We start from the raw sequence: 17,014 nt of genomic DNA on the forward strand, positions 1-17,014 counted from the left end.
ACGTTCAGGGGTATAGGATTCATTTTTCGTGCCCAATATATTTTTGGGATTTTCAGTGTTCTAGGATGCGGGTTAATGCCCCTTGCAGGCTGCAAATGTTTTTGGGACATTCATAGCTCTCTGACACAGTTTTTGGGCCACCAACATTTTCTGGACTTTAGGGGCTCTAGGATGCCTGTAAACCCCTTTTTTGGGCACCAAAGTTTTCAACCTTTTTGCAGGCCTAAGATGCATTTTGAGGCCTTTTTTGGGCTGCTAACATATACTGAACTTTCAGGGGTGTAGGATGCATTTTTCGTGCCCAATATATTTTTGGGAATTATAGTGGTCTAGGATGCGGGTTAATGCCCCTTTCAGGCTGCAAATGTTTTTGGGACATTCAGAGCTCTCTGACACAGTTTTTGGGCCACCAACATTTTCTGGACTTTAGGGGCTCTAGGATGCCTGTAAACCCCTTTCTTGGGCACCAAAGTTTTCAACCTTTTTGTAGGCCTAAGATGCATTTTGAGGCCTTTTTTGGGCTGCTAACATATTCTGAACTTTCAGGGGTGTAGGATGCATTTTTCGTGCCCAATATATTTTTGGGAATTTCAGTGGTCTAGGGTGCGGGTTAATGCCCCTTTCAAGCTCCAAATGTTTTTGGGTCATTGAGAGCCCTCTGACAGTTTTTGGGCCACCAACATTTTCTGGACTTTAGGGGGTCTAGGATGTCTGTAAACCCCTTTTTTGGGCCTCCAAAGTTATCAACCTTTTTGCAGGCCTAAGAAGCATTTTAAGGCCTATTTTGGGCTGCTAACATATACTGAACTTTCAGGGGTGTAGGATGCATTTTTCGTGCCCAAAATATTTTTGAGAATTTCAGTGGTCTAGGATGCGGGTTAATGCCCCTTTCAGGCTGCAAATATTTTTGGGACATTCAGAGCTCTCTGACACAGTTTATGGGCCACCAACATTTTTTGGACTTTAGGGGCTCTAGGATGTCTGTAAACCCCTTTTTTGGGCCTCCAAAGTTTTCAAACTTTTTGCAGGCCTAAGGTGCATTTTAAGGCCTTTTTCTGGCCGCTAACATATACTGAACTTTCAGGGGTGTAAGATGCATTTTTCGTGCCCAATATATTTTTGGGAATTTCAGGTGTCTAGTGTGTGGGTTAATGCCCCTTTCAAGCTGCAAATGTTTTTGGGTCATTCAGAGCTATCTGACAGTTTTTGGGCCACCAACATTTTCTGGACTTTAGGGGGTCTAGGATGTCTGTAAACCCCTTTTTTGGGCCTCCAAAGTTTTCAACCTTTTTGCAGGCCTAAGATGCATTTTAAGGGCTTTTTTGCCTGCTAACATATTCTGAACGTTCAGGGGTATAGGATTCATTTTTCGTGCCCAATATATTTTTCGGATTTTCAGTGGTCTAGGATGCGGGTTAATGCCCCTTTCATGCTGCAAATGTTTTGGGACATTCAGAGCTCTCTGACACAGTTTTTGGGCCACCAACATTTTCTGGACTTTAGGTGGTCTTGGATGCTTGTAAACCCCTTTTTTGGGCCTCCAAAGTTTTCAACCTTTTTGCAGGCCTAAGATGCATTTTAAGGCCTTTTTTGGGCTGCTAACATATTCTAAACTTTCAGGGGTGTAGGATGCATTTTTCGTGCCCAATATATTTTTGGGAATTTCAGTGGTCTAGGGTGCGGGTTAATGCCCCTTTCAAGCTCCAAATGTTTTTGGGTCATTGAGAGCCCTCTGACAGTTTTTGGGCCACCAACATTTTCTGGACTTTAGGGGGTCTAGGATGTCTGTAAACCCCTTTTTTGGGCCTCCAAAGTTATCAACCTTTTTGCAGGCCTAAGAAGCATTTTAAGGCCTATTTTGGGCTGCTAACATATACTGAACTTTCAGGGGTGTAGGATGCATTTTTCGTGCCCAAAATATTTTTGAGAATTTCAGTGGTCTAGGATGCGGGTTAATGCCCCTTTCAGGCTGCAAATATTTTTGGGACATTCAGAGCTCTCTGACACAGTTTATGGGCCACCAACATTTTTTGGACTTTAGGGGATCTAGGATGTCTGTAAACCCCCTTTTTTGGGCCTCCAAAGTTTTCAAACTTTTTGCAGGCCTAAGGTGCATTTTAAGGCCTTTTTCTGGCCGCTAACATATACTGAACTTTCAGGGGTGTAAGATGCATTTTTCGTGCCAAATATATTTTTGGGAATTTCAGGTGTCTAGTGTGTGGGTTAATGCCCCTTTCAAGCTGCAAATGTTTTTGGGTCATTCAGAGCTCTCTGACAGTTTTTGGGCCACCAACATTTTCTGGACTTTAGGGGGTCTAGGATGTCTGTAAACCCCTTTTCTGGGCCTCCAAAGTTTTCAACCTTTTTGCAGGCCTAAGATGCATTTTAAGGCCTTTTTTTGGGCTGCTATCATATTCTGAACTTTCAGGGGTGTAGGATGCATTTTTCGTGCCCAAAATATTTTTGAGAATTTCAGTGGTCTAGGATGCCGGTTAATGCCCCTTTCAGGCTGCAATGTTTTTGGGACATTCAGAGCTCTCTGACACAGTTTTTGGGCCACCAACATTTTCTGGACTTTAGGGGGTCTAGGATGCCTGTAAACCCCTTTCTTGGGCCTCCAAACTTTTCAACCTTTTTGCAGGCCTAAAAGGCATTTATAGGCCTTTTTTGGGCAGCTAACATATTCTGAACTTTCAGGGGTGTAGGATGCATTTTCCGTGCCCAAAATATTTTTGGGAAATTCAGTCGTCTAGGATGCGGGTTAAAGCCCCTTTCAGGCTGCAAATGTTTTTGGGACATTCAGAGCTCTCTGACACAGTTTTTGGGCCACCAACATTATCTGGACTTTAGGGGGTCTAGGATGTCTGTAAATCCCTTTTCTGGGCCTCCAAAATTTTCAACCTTTTTGCAAGCCTAAAATGCATTTTAAGGCCTTTTTTGGGCTGCTAACATATACTGAACTTTCAGGGGTGTAGGATGCATTTTTCGTGCCCAAAATATTTTTGAGAATTTCAGTGGTCTAGGATGCGGGTTAATACCCCTTTCAGGCTGCAAATGTTTTTGGGACATTCAGAGCTCTCTGACACAGTTTATGGGCCACCAACATTTTCTGGACTTTAGGGGGTCTAGGATGCCTGTAAACCCCTTTCTTGGGCCTCCAAAGTTTTCAACCTTTTTGCAGGCCTAAAATGCATTTTAAGGCCTTTTTTGGGCTGCTAACATATTCTGAACTTTCAGGGGTGTAGGATGCATTTTTCGTGCCCAATATATTTTTGGGAATTTCAGTGGTCTAGGGTGCGGGTTAATGCCCCTTTCAAGCTCCAAATGTTTTTGGGTCATTCAGAGCCCTCTGACAGTTTTTGGGCCACCAACATTTTCTGGACTTTAGGGGGTCTAGGATGTCTATAAACCCCTTTTTTGGGCCTCAAAACGTTTCAACCTTTTTGCAGGCCTAAGATGCATTTTAAGGCCTTTTTGGGCTGCTAACATATTCTGAACGTTCAGGGGTGTAGGATGCCTTTTTCGTGCCCCAAATATTTTTGGGAAATTCAGTCGTCTAGGATGCGGGTTAATGCCCCTTTCAGGCTGCAATGTTTTTGGGACATTCAGAGCTCTCTGACACAGTTTTTGGGCCACCAACATTTTCTGGACTTTAGGGGGTCTAGGATGTCTGTAAACCCCTTTTTAGGGCCTCCAAAGTTTTCAACCTTTTTGCAGGCCTAAGATGCATTTTAAGGCCTTTTTTGGGCTGCTAACATATTCTGAACGTTCAGGAGTGTAGGATGCATTTTCCGTGCCCAAAATATTTTTGGGAAATTCAGTGGTCTAGGATGCGGGTTAATGCCCCTTTCAGGCTGCAAATGTTTTTGGAACATTCAGAACTCTCTGACACAGTTTTTGGGCCACCAACATTTTCTGGACTTTAGGGGGTCTAGGATGCCTGTAAACCCCTTTTTTGGGCATCCAAAGTTTTCAACATTTTTGCACGCCTAAGATGCATTTTAAGGCCTTTTTTGCCTGCTAACATATTCTGAACTTTCAGGGGCGTAGGATGCATTTTCCGTGCCCAAAATATTTTTGGGAAATTCAGTGGTCTAGGATGCGGGTTAATGCCCCTTTCAGGCTGCAAATGTTTTTGGGTCATTCAGAGCTCTCTGACAGATTTTGGGCCACAAACATTTTCTGGACTTTCGGGGGTCTAGGATGCCTGTAAACCCCTTTTTTGGGCATCCAAAGTTTTCAACCTTTTTGCAGGCCTAAGATGCATTTTAAGGCCTTTTTTGCCTGCTAACATATTCTGAACTTTCAGGGGTGTAGGATTCATTTTTCGTGCCCAATATATTTTTGGGATTTTCAGTGGTCTAGGATGCGGGTTAATCTCCCTTTCAGGCTGCAAATGTTTTTGGGACATTCAGAGCTCTCTGACACCGTTTTTGGGCCACCAACATTTTCTGGACTTTAGGGTCTCTAGGATGCCTGTAAACCCCTTTTTTGGGCATCCAAAGTTTTCAACCTTTTTGCAGGCCTAAGAAGCATTTTAAGGCCTTTTTTGCCTGCTAACATATTCTGAACTTTCAGGGGCGTAGGATGCATTTTCCGTGCCCAAAATATTTTTGGGAAATTCAGTGGTCTAGGATGCGGGTTAATGCCCCTTTCAGGCTGCAAATGTTTTTGGGTCATTCAGAGCTCTCTGACAGATTTTGGGCCACAAACATTTTCTGGACTTTCGGGGGTCTAGGATGCCTGTAAACCCCTTTTTTGGGCATCCAAAGTTTTCAACCTTTTTGCAGGCCTAAGATGCATTTTAAGGCCTTTTTTGCCTGCTAACATATTCTGAACTTTCAGGGGTGTAGGATTCATTTTTCGTGCCCAATATATTTTTGGGATTTTCAGTGGTCTAGGATGCGGGTTAATCTCCCTTTCAGGCTGCAAATGTTTTTGGGACATTCAGAGCTCTCTGACACCGTTTTTGGGCCACCAACATTTTCTGGACTTTAGGGTCTCTAGGATGCCTGTAAACCCCTTTTTTGGGCATCCAAAGTTTTCAACCTTTTTGCAGGCCTAAGAAGCATTTTAAGGCCTTTTTTGCCTGCTAACATATTCTGAACTTTCAGGGGTATAGGATTCATTTTTCGTGCCCAATATATTTTTGGGATTTTCAGTGGTCTAGGATGCGGGTTAATGCCCCTTTCAGGCTGCAAATGTTTTGGGACATTCAGAGCTCTCTGACACAGTTTTTGAGCCACCAACATTTTCTGGACTTTAGGGGGTCTAGGATGCCTGTAAACCCCTTTTTTTGGGCCTCCAAAGTTTTCAACCTTTTTGCAGGCCTAAGATGCATTTTAAGGCTTTTTTTGGGCTGCTAACATATTCTGAACGTTCAGGGGTGTAGGATGAATTTTCAGTGCCCAATATATTTTTGGGATTTTCAGTGGTCTAGGATGCGGGTTAATGCCCCTTTCAGGCTGCAAATGTTTTCGGGACATTCAGAGCTCTCTGACACCGTTTTTGGGCCACCAACATTTTCTGGACTTTAGGGTCTCTAGGATGCCTGTAAATCCCTTTTTTGGGCATCCAAAGTTTTCAACATTTTTGCTGGCCTAAGATGCATTTTAAGGCCTTTTTTGCCTGCTATCATATTCTGAACTTTCAGGGGTATAGGATTCATTTTTCGTGCCCAATATATTTTTGGGATTTTCAGTGGTCTAGGATGCGGGTTAATGCCCCTTTCAGGCTGCAATGTTTTTGGGACATTCAGAGCTCTCTGGCACAGTTTTTGGGCCACCAACATTTTCTGGACTTTAGGGGGTCTAGGATGTCTGTAAACCCCTTTTTTGGGCCTCCAAAGTTATCAACCTTTTTGCAGGCCTAAGAAGCATTTTAAGGCCTTTTTTGGGCTGCTAACATATACTGAACTTTCAGGGGTGTAGGATGCATTTTTCGTGCCCAATATATTTTTGGGAATTACAGTGGTCTAGGGTGCGGGTTAATGCCCCTTTTAAGCTCCAAATGTTTTTGGGTCATTCAGAGCTCTCTGTCAGTTTTTGGGCCACCAACATTTTCTGGACTTTAGGGGGTCTAGGATGCCTGTAAACCCCTTTCTTGGGCCTCCAAAGTTTTCAACCTTTTTGCAGGCCAGAGATGCATTTTAGGGTCTTTTTTGGGATGCTAACATATACTGAACTTTCAGGGGTGTAGGATGCATTTTCCGTGCCCAAAATATTTTTGGGAAATTCAGTGGTCTAGGATGCGGGTTAATGCCCCTTTCAGGCTGCAAATGTTTTTGGGACATTCAGAGCTCTCTGACACAGTTTTTGGGCCACAAACATTTTCTGGACTTTACGGGGTCTAGGATGTCTGTAAAGCCCTTTTTTGGGCCTCCAAAGATTTCAACCTTTTTGTAGGCCTTAGATGCATTTTCAGGGCTTTTTTGGCTGCTAACATATACTGAACGTTCAAGGGTATAAGATTCATTTTTTCGTTCCCAAAATATTTTTGGGAAATTCAGTGGTCTAGGATGCGGGTTAATGCCCCTTTCAGGCTGCAAATGTTTTTGGGACATTCGGAGCTCTCTGACACAGTTTTTGGGCCACCAATATTTTCTGGACTTTAGGGGCTCTAGGATGCCTGTAAACCCCTTTTTTGGGCATCCAAAGTTTTCAACCTTTTTGCAGGCCTATGATGCATTTTAAGGCCCTTTTGGGCTGCTAGCATATACTGAACTTTAAGGGTGTAGGATGCATTTTCCGTGCCCAAAATATTTTTGGGAAATTCAGTGGTCTAGGATGCGGGTTCATGCCCCTTTCAGGCTGCAAATGTTTTTGGGACATTCAGAGCTCTCTGACACAGTTTTTGGGCCTCAAACATTTTCTGGACTTTAGGGGGTCTAGGATGTCTGTAAAGCTCTTTTTTGGGCCTCCAAAGTTTTCAACTTTTTTGCAGGCCTTAGAGGCATTTTAAGGGCTTTTTTGGCTGCTAACATATATACTGAACGTTCAGGGGTATAGGATTCATTTTTTCGTTCCCAATATATTTTTGGGATTTTCAGTGGTCTAGGATGCGGGTTAATGCCCCTTTTAGGCTGCAAATGTTTTTGGGACATTCAGAGCTCTCTGACACAGTTTTTGGGCCACAAACATTTTCTGGACTTTAGGGGGTCTAGGATGTCTGTAAAGCCCTTTTTTGGGCCTCCAAAGTTTTCAATGTTTTTACAGGCCTTAGATGCATTTTAAGGGCTTTTTTGGCTGGTAACATATACTGAACGTTCAAGGGTATAGGATTCATTTTTTCATCCCCAATATATTTTTGGGATTTTCAGTGGTCTAGGATGCGGGTTAATGCCCCTTTCAGGCTGCAAATGTTTTTGGGACATTCAGAGCTCTCTGACACAGTTTTTGGGCCACCAACATTTTCTGGACTTTAGGGGGTCTAGGATGCCTGTAAACCCCTTTTTTGGGCCTTCAAAGTTTTCAACTTTTTTGCAGGCCTAAGATGCATTTTAAGGCCTTTTTTGCCTGCTAACATAAACTGAAAGTTCACGGGTGTAGGATGCATTTTCCGTGCCCAAAATATTTTTGGGAAATTCAGTCGTCTAGAATGCGGGTTAATGCCCCTTTCAGGCTGTAAATGTTTTTGGGACATTCAGAGCTCTCTGACACAGTTTTTGGGCCACAAACATTTTCTGGACTTTAGGGGGTCTAGGATGTCTGTAAAGCCCTTTTTTGGGCCTCCAAAGATTTCAACCTTTTTGTAGGCCTTAGATGCATTTTCAGGGCTTTTTTGGCTGCTAACTTATACTGAACGTTCAAGGGTATAGGATTCATTTTTTCGTTCCCAAAATATTTTTGGGAAATTCAGTGGTCTAGGATGCGGGTTAATGCCCCTTTCAGGCTGCAAATGTTTTTGGGACATTCGGAGCTCTCTGACACAGTTTTTGGGCCACCAATATTTTCTGGACTTTAGGGGCTCTAGGATGCCTGTAAACCCCTTTTTTGGGCATCCAAAGTTTTCAACCTTTTTGCAGGCCTATGATGCATTTTAAGGCCCTTTTGGGCTGCTAGCATATACTGAACTTTAAGGGTGTAGGATGCATTTTCCGTGCCCAAAATATTTTTGGGAAATTCAGTGGTCTAGGATGCGGGTTCATGCCCCTTTCAGGCTGCAAATGTTTTTGGGACATTCAGAGCTCTCTGACACAGTTTTTGGGCCTCAAACATTTTCTGGACTTTAGGGGGTCTAGGATGTCTGTAAAGCTCTTTTTTGGGCCTCCAAAGTTTTCAACTTTTTTGCAGGCCTTAGAGGCATTTTAAGGGCTTTTTTGGCTGCTAACATATACTGAACGTTCAGGGGTATAGGATTCATTTTTTCGTTCCCAATATATTTTTGGGATTTTCAGTGGTCTAGGATGCGGGTTAATGCCCCTTTTAGGCTGCAAATGTTTTTGGGACATTCAGAGCTCTCTGACACAGTTTTTGGGCCACAAACATTTTCTGGACTTTAGGGGGTCTAGGATGTCTGTAAAGCCCTTTTTTGGGCCTCCAAAGTTTTCAATGTTTTTACAGGCCTTAGATGCATTTTAAGGGCTTTTTTGGCTGGTAACATATACTGAACGTTCAAGGGTATAGGATTCATTTTTTCATCCCCAATATATTTTTGGGATTTTCAGTGGTCTAGGATGCGGGTTAATGCCCCTTTCAGGCTGCAAATGTTTTTGGGACATTCAGAGCTCTCTGACACAGTTTTTGGGCCACCAACATTTTCTGGACTTTAGGGGGTCTAGGATGCCTGTAAACCCCTTTTTTGGGCCTTCAAAGTTTTCAACTTTTTTGCAGGCCTAAGATGCATTTTAAGGCCTTTTTTGCCTGCTAACATAAACTGAAAGTTCACGGGTGTAGGATGCATTTTCCGTGCCCAAAATATTTTTGGGAAATTCAGTCGTCTAGAATGCGGGTTAATGCCCCTTTCAGGCTGTAAATGTTTTTGGGACATTCAGAGCTCTCTGACACAGTTTTTGGGCCACAAACATTTTCTGGACTTTAGTGGGTCTAGGATGTCTGTAAAGCCCTTTTTTGGGCCTCCAAAGTTTTCAACTTTTTTGCAGGCCTTAGAGGCATTTTAAGGGCTTTTTTGGCTGCTAACATTTACTGAACGTTCAGGGGTATAGGATTCATTTTTTCGTTCCCAATATATTTTTGGGATTTTCAGTGGTCTAGGATGCGGGTTAATGCCCCTTTTAGGCTGAAAATGTTTTAGGGACATTCAGAGCTCTCTGACACAGTTTTTGGGCCACCAATATTTTCTGGACTTTAGGGGGTCTAGGATGCCTGTAAACCCCTTTTTTGGGGCTTCAAAGTTTTCAACCTTTTTGCAGGCCTAAGATGCATTTTAAGGCCTTTTTGGGCTGCTAACATATACTGAACTTTCAGGGTGTAGGATGCATTTTTCGTGCACAAAATATTTTTGGGAAATTCAGTGGTCTAGGATGAGGGTTAATGTCCCTTTTAGGCTGCAAATGTTTTTGGGACATTCAGAGCTCTCTGACACAGTTTTGGGCCACCAACATTTTCTGGACTTTAGGGGGTCTAGGATGTATGTAAACCCCTTTTTTGGGGCATCCAAAGTTTTCAACCTTTTTGCAGGCCTAAGATGCATTTTAAGGTCTATTTTGCCTGCTAACATATTCTGAACGTTCACGGGTGTAGGATGCATTTTCCGTGCCCAAAATATTTTTGGGAAATTCAGTCGTCTAGGATGCGGGTTAATGCCCCTTTCAGGCTGCAAATGTTTTTGGGACATTCAGAGCTCTCTGACACAGTTTTTGGGCCACAAACCTTTTCTGGACTTTAGGGGGTCTAGGATGTCTGTAAAGCCCTTTTTTGGGCCTCCAAAGTTTTCAACCTTTTTGCAGGCCTTAGATGCATTTTAAGGGCTTTTTTGGCTGCTAACATATACTGAACGTTCAAGGGTATAGGATTCATTTTTTCGTCCCTAATATATTTTTGGGATTTTCAGTGGTCTAGGATGTGGGTTAATGCCCCTTTCAGGCTGCAAATGTTTTTGAGACATTCAGAGCTCTCTGACACAGTTTTTGGGCCACCAACATTTTCTGTACTTTAGGGGGTCTAGGATGTCTGTAAACCCCTTTTTTGGGCCTCCAAAGTTTTCAACCTTTTTGCAGGCCTAAGATGCATTTTAAGGCCTTTTTTGCCTGCTAACATATTCTGAACATTCACGGGTGTAGGATGCATTTTCCGTGCCCAAAATATTTTTGGGAAATTCAGTCGTCTAGGATGCAGGTTAATGCCCCTTTCAGGCTTCAAATGTTTTTGGGACATTCAGAGCTCTCTGATACACTTTTTGGGCCACCAACATTTTCTGGACTTTAGGGGGTCTAGGATGTCTGTAAACCCCTTTTTTGGGCCTCCAAAGTTTTCAACTTTTTTGCAGGCCTTAGAGGCATTTTAAGGGCTTTTTTGGCTGCTAACATTTACTGAACGTTCAGGGGTATAGGATTCATTTTTTCGTTCCCAATATATTTTTGGGATTTTCAGTGGTCTAGGATGCGGGTTAATGCCCCTTTTAGGCTGAAAATGTTTTAGGGACATTCAGAGCTCTCTGACACAGTTTTTGGGCCACCAATATTTTCTGGACTTTAGGGGGTCTAGGATGCCTGTAAACCCCTTTTTTGGGGCTTCAAAGTTTTCAACCTTTTTGCAGGCCTAAGATGCATTTTAAGGCCTTTTTGGGCTGCTAACATATACTGAACTTTCAGGGTGTAGGATGCATTTTTCGTGCACAAAATATTTTTGGGAAATTCAGTGGTCTAGGATGAGGGTTAATGTCCCTTTTAGGCTGCAAATGTTTTTGGGACATTCAGAGCTCTCTGACACAGTTTTGGGCCACCAACATTTTCTGGACTTTAGGGGGTCTAGGATGTATGTAAACCCCTTTTTTGGGGCATCCAAAGTTTTCAACCTTTTTGCAGGCCTAAGATGCATTTTAAGGTCTATTTTGCCTGCTAACATATTCTGAACGTTCACGGGTGTAGGATGCATTTTCCGTGCCCAAAATATTTTTGGGAAATTCAGTCGTCTAGGATGCGGGTTAATGCCCCTTTCAGGCTGCAAATGTTTTTGGGACATTCAGAGCTCTCTGACACAGTTTTTGGGCCACAAACCTTTTCTGGACTTTAGGGGGTCTAGGATGTCTGTAAAGCCCTTTTTTGGGCCTCCAAAGTTTTCAACCTTTTTGCAGGCCTTAGATGCATTTTAAGGGCTTTTTTGGCTGCTAACATATACTGAACGTTCAAGGGTATAGGATTCATTTTTTCGTCCCTAATATATTTTTGGGATTTTCAGTGGTCTAGGATGTGGGTTAATGCCCCTTTCAGGCTGCAAATGTTTTTGAGACATTCAGAGCTCTCTGACACAGTTTTTGGGCCACCAACATTTTCTGTACTTTAGGGGGTCTAGGATGTCTGTAAACCCCTTTTTTGGGCCTCCAAAGTTTTCAACCTTTTTGCAGGCCTAAGATGCATTTTAAGGCCTTTTTTGCCTGCTAACATATTCTGAACATTCACGGGTGTAGGATGCATTTTCCGTGCCCAAAATATTTTTGGGAAATTCAGTCGTCTAGGATGCAGGTTAATGCCCCTTTCAGGCTTCAAATGTTTTTGGGACATTCAGAGCTCTCTGATACACTTTTTGGGCCACCAACATTTTCTGGACTTTAGGGGGTGTAGGATGTCTGTAAACCCCTTTTTTGGGCCTCCAAAGTTTTCAACCTTTTTTGCAGGCCTAAGATGCATTTTAAGAGCTTTTTTGCCTGCTAACATATTCTGAACTTTCAGGGGTATAGGATTCATTTTTCGTGCCCAATATATTTTTGGGATTTTCAGTGTTCTAGGATGCGGGTTAATGCCCCTTTCAGGCTGCAAATGTTTTTGGGACATTCAGAGCTCTCTGACACAGTTTTTGGGCCACCAACATTTTCTGGACTTTAGGGGGTCTAGGATGTCTGTAAACCCCTTTTTTGGGCCTGCAAAGTTTTAAACCTTTTTGCAGGCCTAAGATGCATTTAAGGCCTTTTTTGGGCTGCTAACATATACTGAACTTTCAGGGGTGTAGGATGCATTTTTCGTGCCCAATATATTTTTGGGAATTTCAGTGTTCTAGGGTGCGGGTTAATGCCCCTTTCAAGCTCCAAATGTTTTTGGGTCATTCAGAGCCCTCTGACAGTTTTTGGGCCACCAACATTTTCTGGACTTTAGGGGGTCTAGGATGTCTATAAACCCTTTTTTGGGCCTCAAAACTTTTCAACCTTTTTGCAGGCCTAAGATGCATTTTAAGGCCTTTTTTGGGCTGCTAACATATTCTGAACGTTCAGGGGTGTAGGATGCATTTTCCGTGCCCAAAATATTTTTGGGAAATTCAGTCGTCTAGGATGCGGGTTAATGCCCCTTTCAGGCTGCAAATGTTTTTGGGACATTCAGAGCTCTCTGACACAGTTTTTGGGCCACCAACATTTTCTGGACTTTAGGGGCTCTAGGATGCCTGTAAACCCCTTTTTTGGGCACCAAAGTTTTCAACCTTTTTGCAGGCATAAGATGCATGTTAAGGCCTTTTTTGGGCTGCTAACATATACTGAACTTTCAGGGGTGTAGGATGCATTTTCCGTGCCCAAAATATTTTTGCGAAATTCAGTGCTCTAGGATGCGAGTTAATGCCCCTTTCAGGCTGCAAATGTTTTTGGGTCATTCAGAGCTCTCTGACAGTTTTTGGGCCACCAACATTTTCTGGACATTAGGGGGTCTAGGATGTCTGTAAACCCCTTTTTTGGGCCTCCAAAGTTTTCAACCTTTTTGCAGGCCTAAGATGCATTTTAAGGCCTTTTTTGCCTGCTAACATATTCTGAACGTCCAGGGGTGTAGGATGCCTTTTCCGTGCCCCAAATATCTTTGGGAAATTCAGTCGTCTAGGATGCGGGTTAATGCCCCTTTCAGGCTGCAAATGTTTTTGGGACATTCAGAGCTCTCTGACACCGTTTTTGGGTCACCAACATTTTCTGGACTTTAGGGTCTCTAGGATGCCTGTAAACCCCTTTTTCGGGCATCCAAAGTTTTCAACATTTTTGCAGGCCTAAGATGCATTTTAAGGCCTTTTTTGCCTGCTAACATATTCTGAACTTTCAGGGGTATAGGATTCATTTTTCGTGCCCAATATATTTTTGGGATTTTCAGTGGTCTAGGATGCGGGTTAATGCCCTTTTCAGGCTGCAAATGTTTTGGGACATTCAAAGCTCTCTGACACAGTTTTTGAGCCACCAACATTTTCTGGACTTTAGGGGGACTAGGATGCCTGTAAACCCCTTTTTTGGACCTCCAAAGTTTTCAACCTTTTTGCAGGCCTAAGATGCATTTTAAGGCCTTTTTTGGGCTGCTATCATATTCTGAACTTTCAGGGGTGCAGGATGCATTTTTGGTGCCCAAAATATTTTTGAGAATTTCAGTGGTCTAGGATGCGGGTTAATGCCCCTTTCAGGCTGCAATGTTTTGGGACATTCAGAGCTCTCTGACACAGTTTTTGGGCCACCAACATTTTCTGGACTTTAGGGGGTCTAGGATGTCTGTAAACCCCTTTTTTGGGCCTCCAAAGTTTTCAACCTTTTTGCAGGCCTATGATGCATTTTAAGGCCTTTTTTGGGCTGCTAACATATTCTGAACGTTCAGGGGTGTAGGATGCATTTTCCGTGCCCAAAATATTTTTGAGAATTTCAGTGGTCTAGGATGCGGGTTAATGCCCCTTTCAGGCTGCAATGTTTTTGGGACATTCAGAGCTCTCTGACACAGTTTTTGGGCCACCAACATTTTCTGGACTTTAGGGGGTCTAGGAGGTCTGTAAACCCCTTTTTTGGCCTCCAAAGTTTTCAACCTTTTTGCAGGCCTAATATGCATTTTAAGGCCTTTTTTGGGCTGCTAACATATACTGAACTTTCAGGGGTGTAAGATGCATTTTTCGTGCCCAATATATTTTTGGGAATTTCAGTGGTCTAGTGTGCGGGTTAATGCCCATTTCAAGCTGCAAATGTTTTTGGGTCATTCAGAGCTCTCTGACATTTTTTGGGCCACCAACATTTTCTGGACTTTAGGGGGTCTAGGATGCCTGTAAATCCCTTTTTTGGGCATCCAAAGTTTTCAACATTTTTGCACGCCTAAGATGCATTTTAAGGCCTTTTTTGCCTGCTAACATATTCTGAACTTTCAGCGGTGTAGGATGCATTTTCCGTGCCCAAAATATTTTTGGGAAATTCAGTGGTCTAGGATGCGGGTTAATGCCGCTTTCAGGCTGCAAATGTTTTTGGGTCATTCAGAGCTCTCTGACAGATTTTGGGCCACCAACATTTTCTGGACTTTCGGGGGTCTAGGATGCCTGTAAACCCCTTTTTTGGGCATCCAAAGTTTTCAACATTTTTGCAGGCCTAAGATGCATTTTAAGGCCTTTTTTGCCTGCTAACATATTCTGAACTTTCAGGGGTATAGGATTCATTTTTCGTGCCCAATATATTTTTTTGATTTTCAGTGGTCTAGGATGCGGGTTAATGCCCCTTTCAGGCTGCAAATGTTTTGGGACATTCAGAGCTCTCTGACACAGTTTTTGAGCCACCAACATTTTCTGGACTTTAGGGGGTCTAGGATGCCTGTAAACCCCTTTTTTTGGGCCTCCAAAGTTTTCAACCTTTTTGCAGGCCTAAGATGCATTTTAAGGCTTTTTTTGGGCTGCTAACATATTCTGAACGTTCAGGGGTGTAGGATGAATTTTCAGTGCCCAAAATATTTTTGGGACATTCAGTGGTCTAGGATGCGGGTTAATGCCCCTTTCAGGCTGCAAATGTTTTTGGAACATTCAGAACTCTCTGACACAGTTTTTGGGCCAACAACATTTTCTGGACGTTAGGGGGTCTAGGATGTCTGTAAACCCCTTTTTTGGGCCTCCAAAGTTTTCAACCTTTTTGCAGGCCTAAGATGCATTTTAAGGCCTATTTTTGGGCTGCTATCATATTCTGAACTTTCAGGGGTGTAGGATGCATTTTCCGTGCCCAAAATATTTTTGGGAAATTCAGAGGTCTAGGGTGCGGGTTAATGCCCCTTTCAAGCTGCAAATATTTTGGGTCATTCAGAGCTCTCTGACAGTTTTTGGGCCACCAACATTTTCTGGACTTTAGGGGGTCTAGGATGTCTGTAAACCCCTTTTTTGGGCCTCCAAAGTTTTCAACCTTTTTGCAGGCCTAAAATGCATTTTAAAGCCTTTTTTGGGCTGCTAACATATTCTGAACGTCCAGGGGTGTAGGATGCATTTTCCGTGCCCAAAATATTTTTGGGATTTTCAGTGGTCTAGGATGCGGGTTATTGCCTCTTTCAGGCTGCAAATGTTTTGGGACATTCAGAGCTCTCTGACATTTGTTGCGCCACCAACATTTTCTGGACTTTAGGGGTCTAGGATTCCTGTAAACCCCTTTTTTGGGCATCCACAGTTTTCAACATTTTTGCAGGCCTAAGATGCATTTTAAGGCCTTTTTTGCATGCTAACATATTCTGAACTTTCAGGGGTGTAGGATTTATTTTTCGTGCCCAATATATTTTTGGGATTTTCAGTGGTCTAGGATGCGGGTTAATGCCCTTTTCAGGCTGCAAATGTTTTCGGGACATTCAGAACTCTCTGACACCGTTTTTGGGCCACCAACATTTTCTGGACTTTAGGGTCTCTAGGATGCCTGTAAACCCCTTTTTTGGGCATCCAAAGTTTTCAACATTTTTGCTGGCCTAAGATGCATTTTAAGGCCTTTTTTGCCTGCTAACATATTCTGAACTTTCAGGGGTATAGGATTCATTTTTCGTGCCCAATATATTTTTGGGATTTTCAGTGGTCTAGGATGCCGGTTAATGCCCCTTTCAGGCTGCAATGTTTTTGGGACATTCAGAGCTCTCTGGCACAGTTTTTGGGCCACCAACATTTTCTGGACTTTAGGGGGTCTAGGATGTCTGTAAACCCCTTTTTTGGGCTCCAAAGTTTTCAACCTTTTTGCAGGCCTAAGATGCATTTTAAGGCCTTTTTTGGGCTGCTAACATATTCTGAACGTTCAGGGGTGTAGGATGCATTTTCCGTGCCCAAAATATTTTTGAGAATTTCAGTGGTCTAGGATGCGGGTTAATGCCCCTTTCAGGCTGCAATGTTTTTGGGACATTCAGAGCTCTCTGACACAGTTTTTGGGCCACCAACATTTTCTGGACTTTAGGGGGTCTAGGATGTCTGTAAACCCCTTTTTTGGGCCTCCAAAGTTTTCAACCTTTTGCAGGCCTAAGATGCATTTTAAGGCCTTTTTTTGGCTGCTAACATATTCTGAACGTTCAGGGGTGTAGGATGCATTTTCTGTGCCCAATATATTTTTGGGAAATTCAGTGGTCTAGGATGCGGGTTAATGCCCCTTTCAAGCTCCAAATGTTTTTGGGTAATTCAGAGCTCTCTGACAGTTTTTGGGCCACAGACATTTTCTGGATTTTAGGGGGTCTAGGATGTCTGTAAACCCCTTTTTTGGGCCTCCAAAGTTATCAACCTTTGTGCAGGCCCAAGAAGCATTTTAAGGCCTTTTTTGGGCTGCTAACATATACTGAACTTTCAGGGGTGTAGGATGCATTTTTCGTGCCCAATATATTTTTGGGAATTACAGTGGTCTAGGGTGCGGGTTAATGCCCCTTTTAAGCTCCAAATGTTTTTGGGTCATTCAGAGCTCTCTGTCAGTTTTTGGGCCACCAACATTTTCTGGACTTTAGGGGGTCTAGGATGCCTGTAAACCCCTTTCTTGGGCCTCCAAAGTTTTCAACCTTTTTGCAGGCCAGAGATGCATTTTAAGGCCTTTTTTGCCTGCTAACATATTCTGAACGTTCACGGGTGTAGGATGCATTTTCCGTGCCCAAAATATTTTTGGGAAATTCAGTCGTCTAGGATGCGGGTTAATGCCC

Source organism: Ambystoma mexicanum, chromosome 14, assembly GCF_040938575.1.
Source record: "Ambystoma mexicanum isolate Mex_15411 chromosome 14, UKY_AmexF1_1, whole genome shotgun sequence".
Classification (NCBI taxonomy): domain Eukaryota; kingdom Metazoa; phylum Chordata; class Amphibia; order Caudata; family Ambystomatidae; genus Ambystoma; species Ambystoma mexicanum.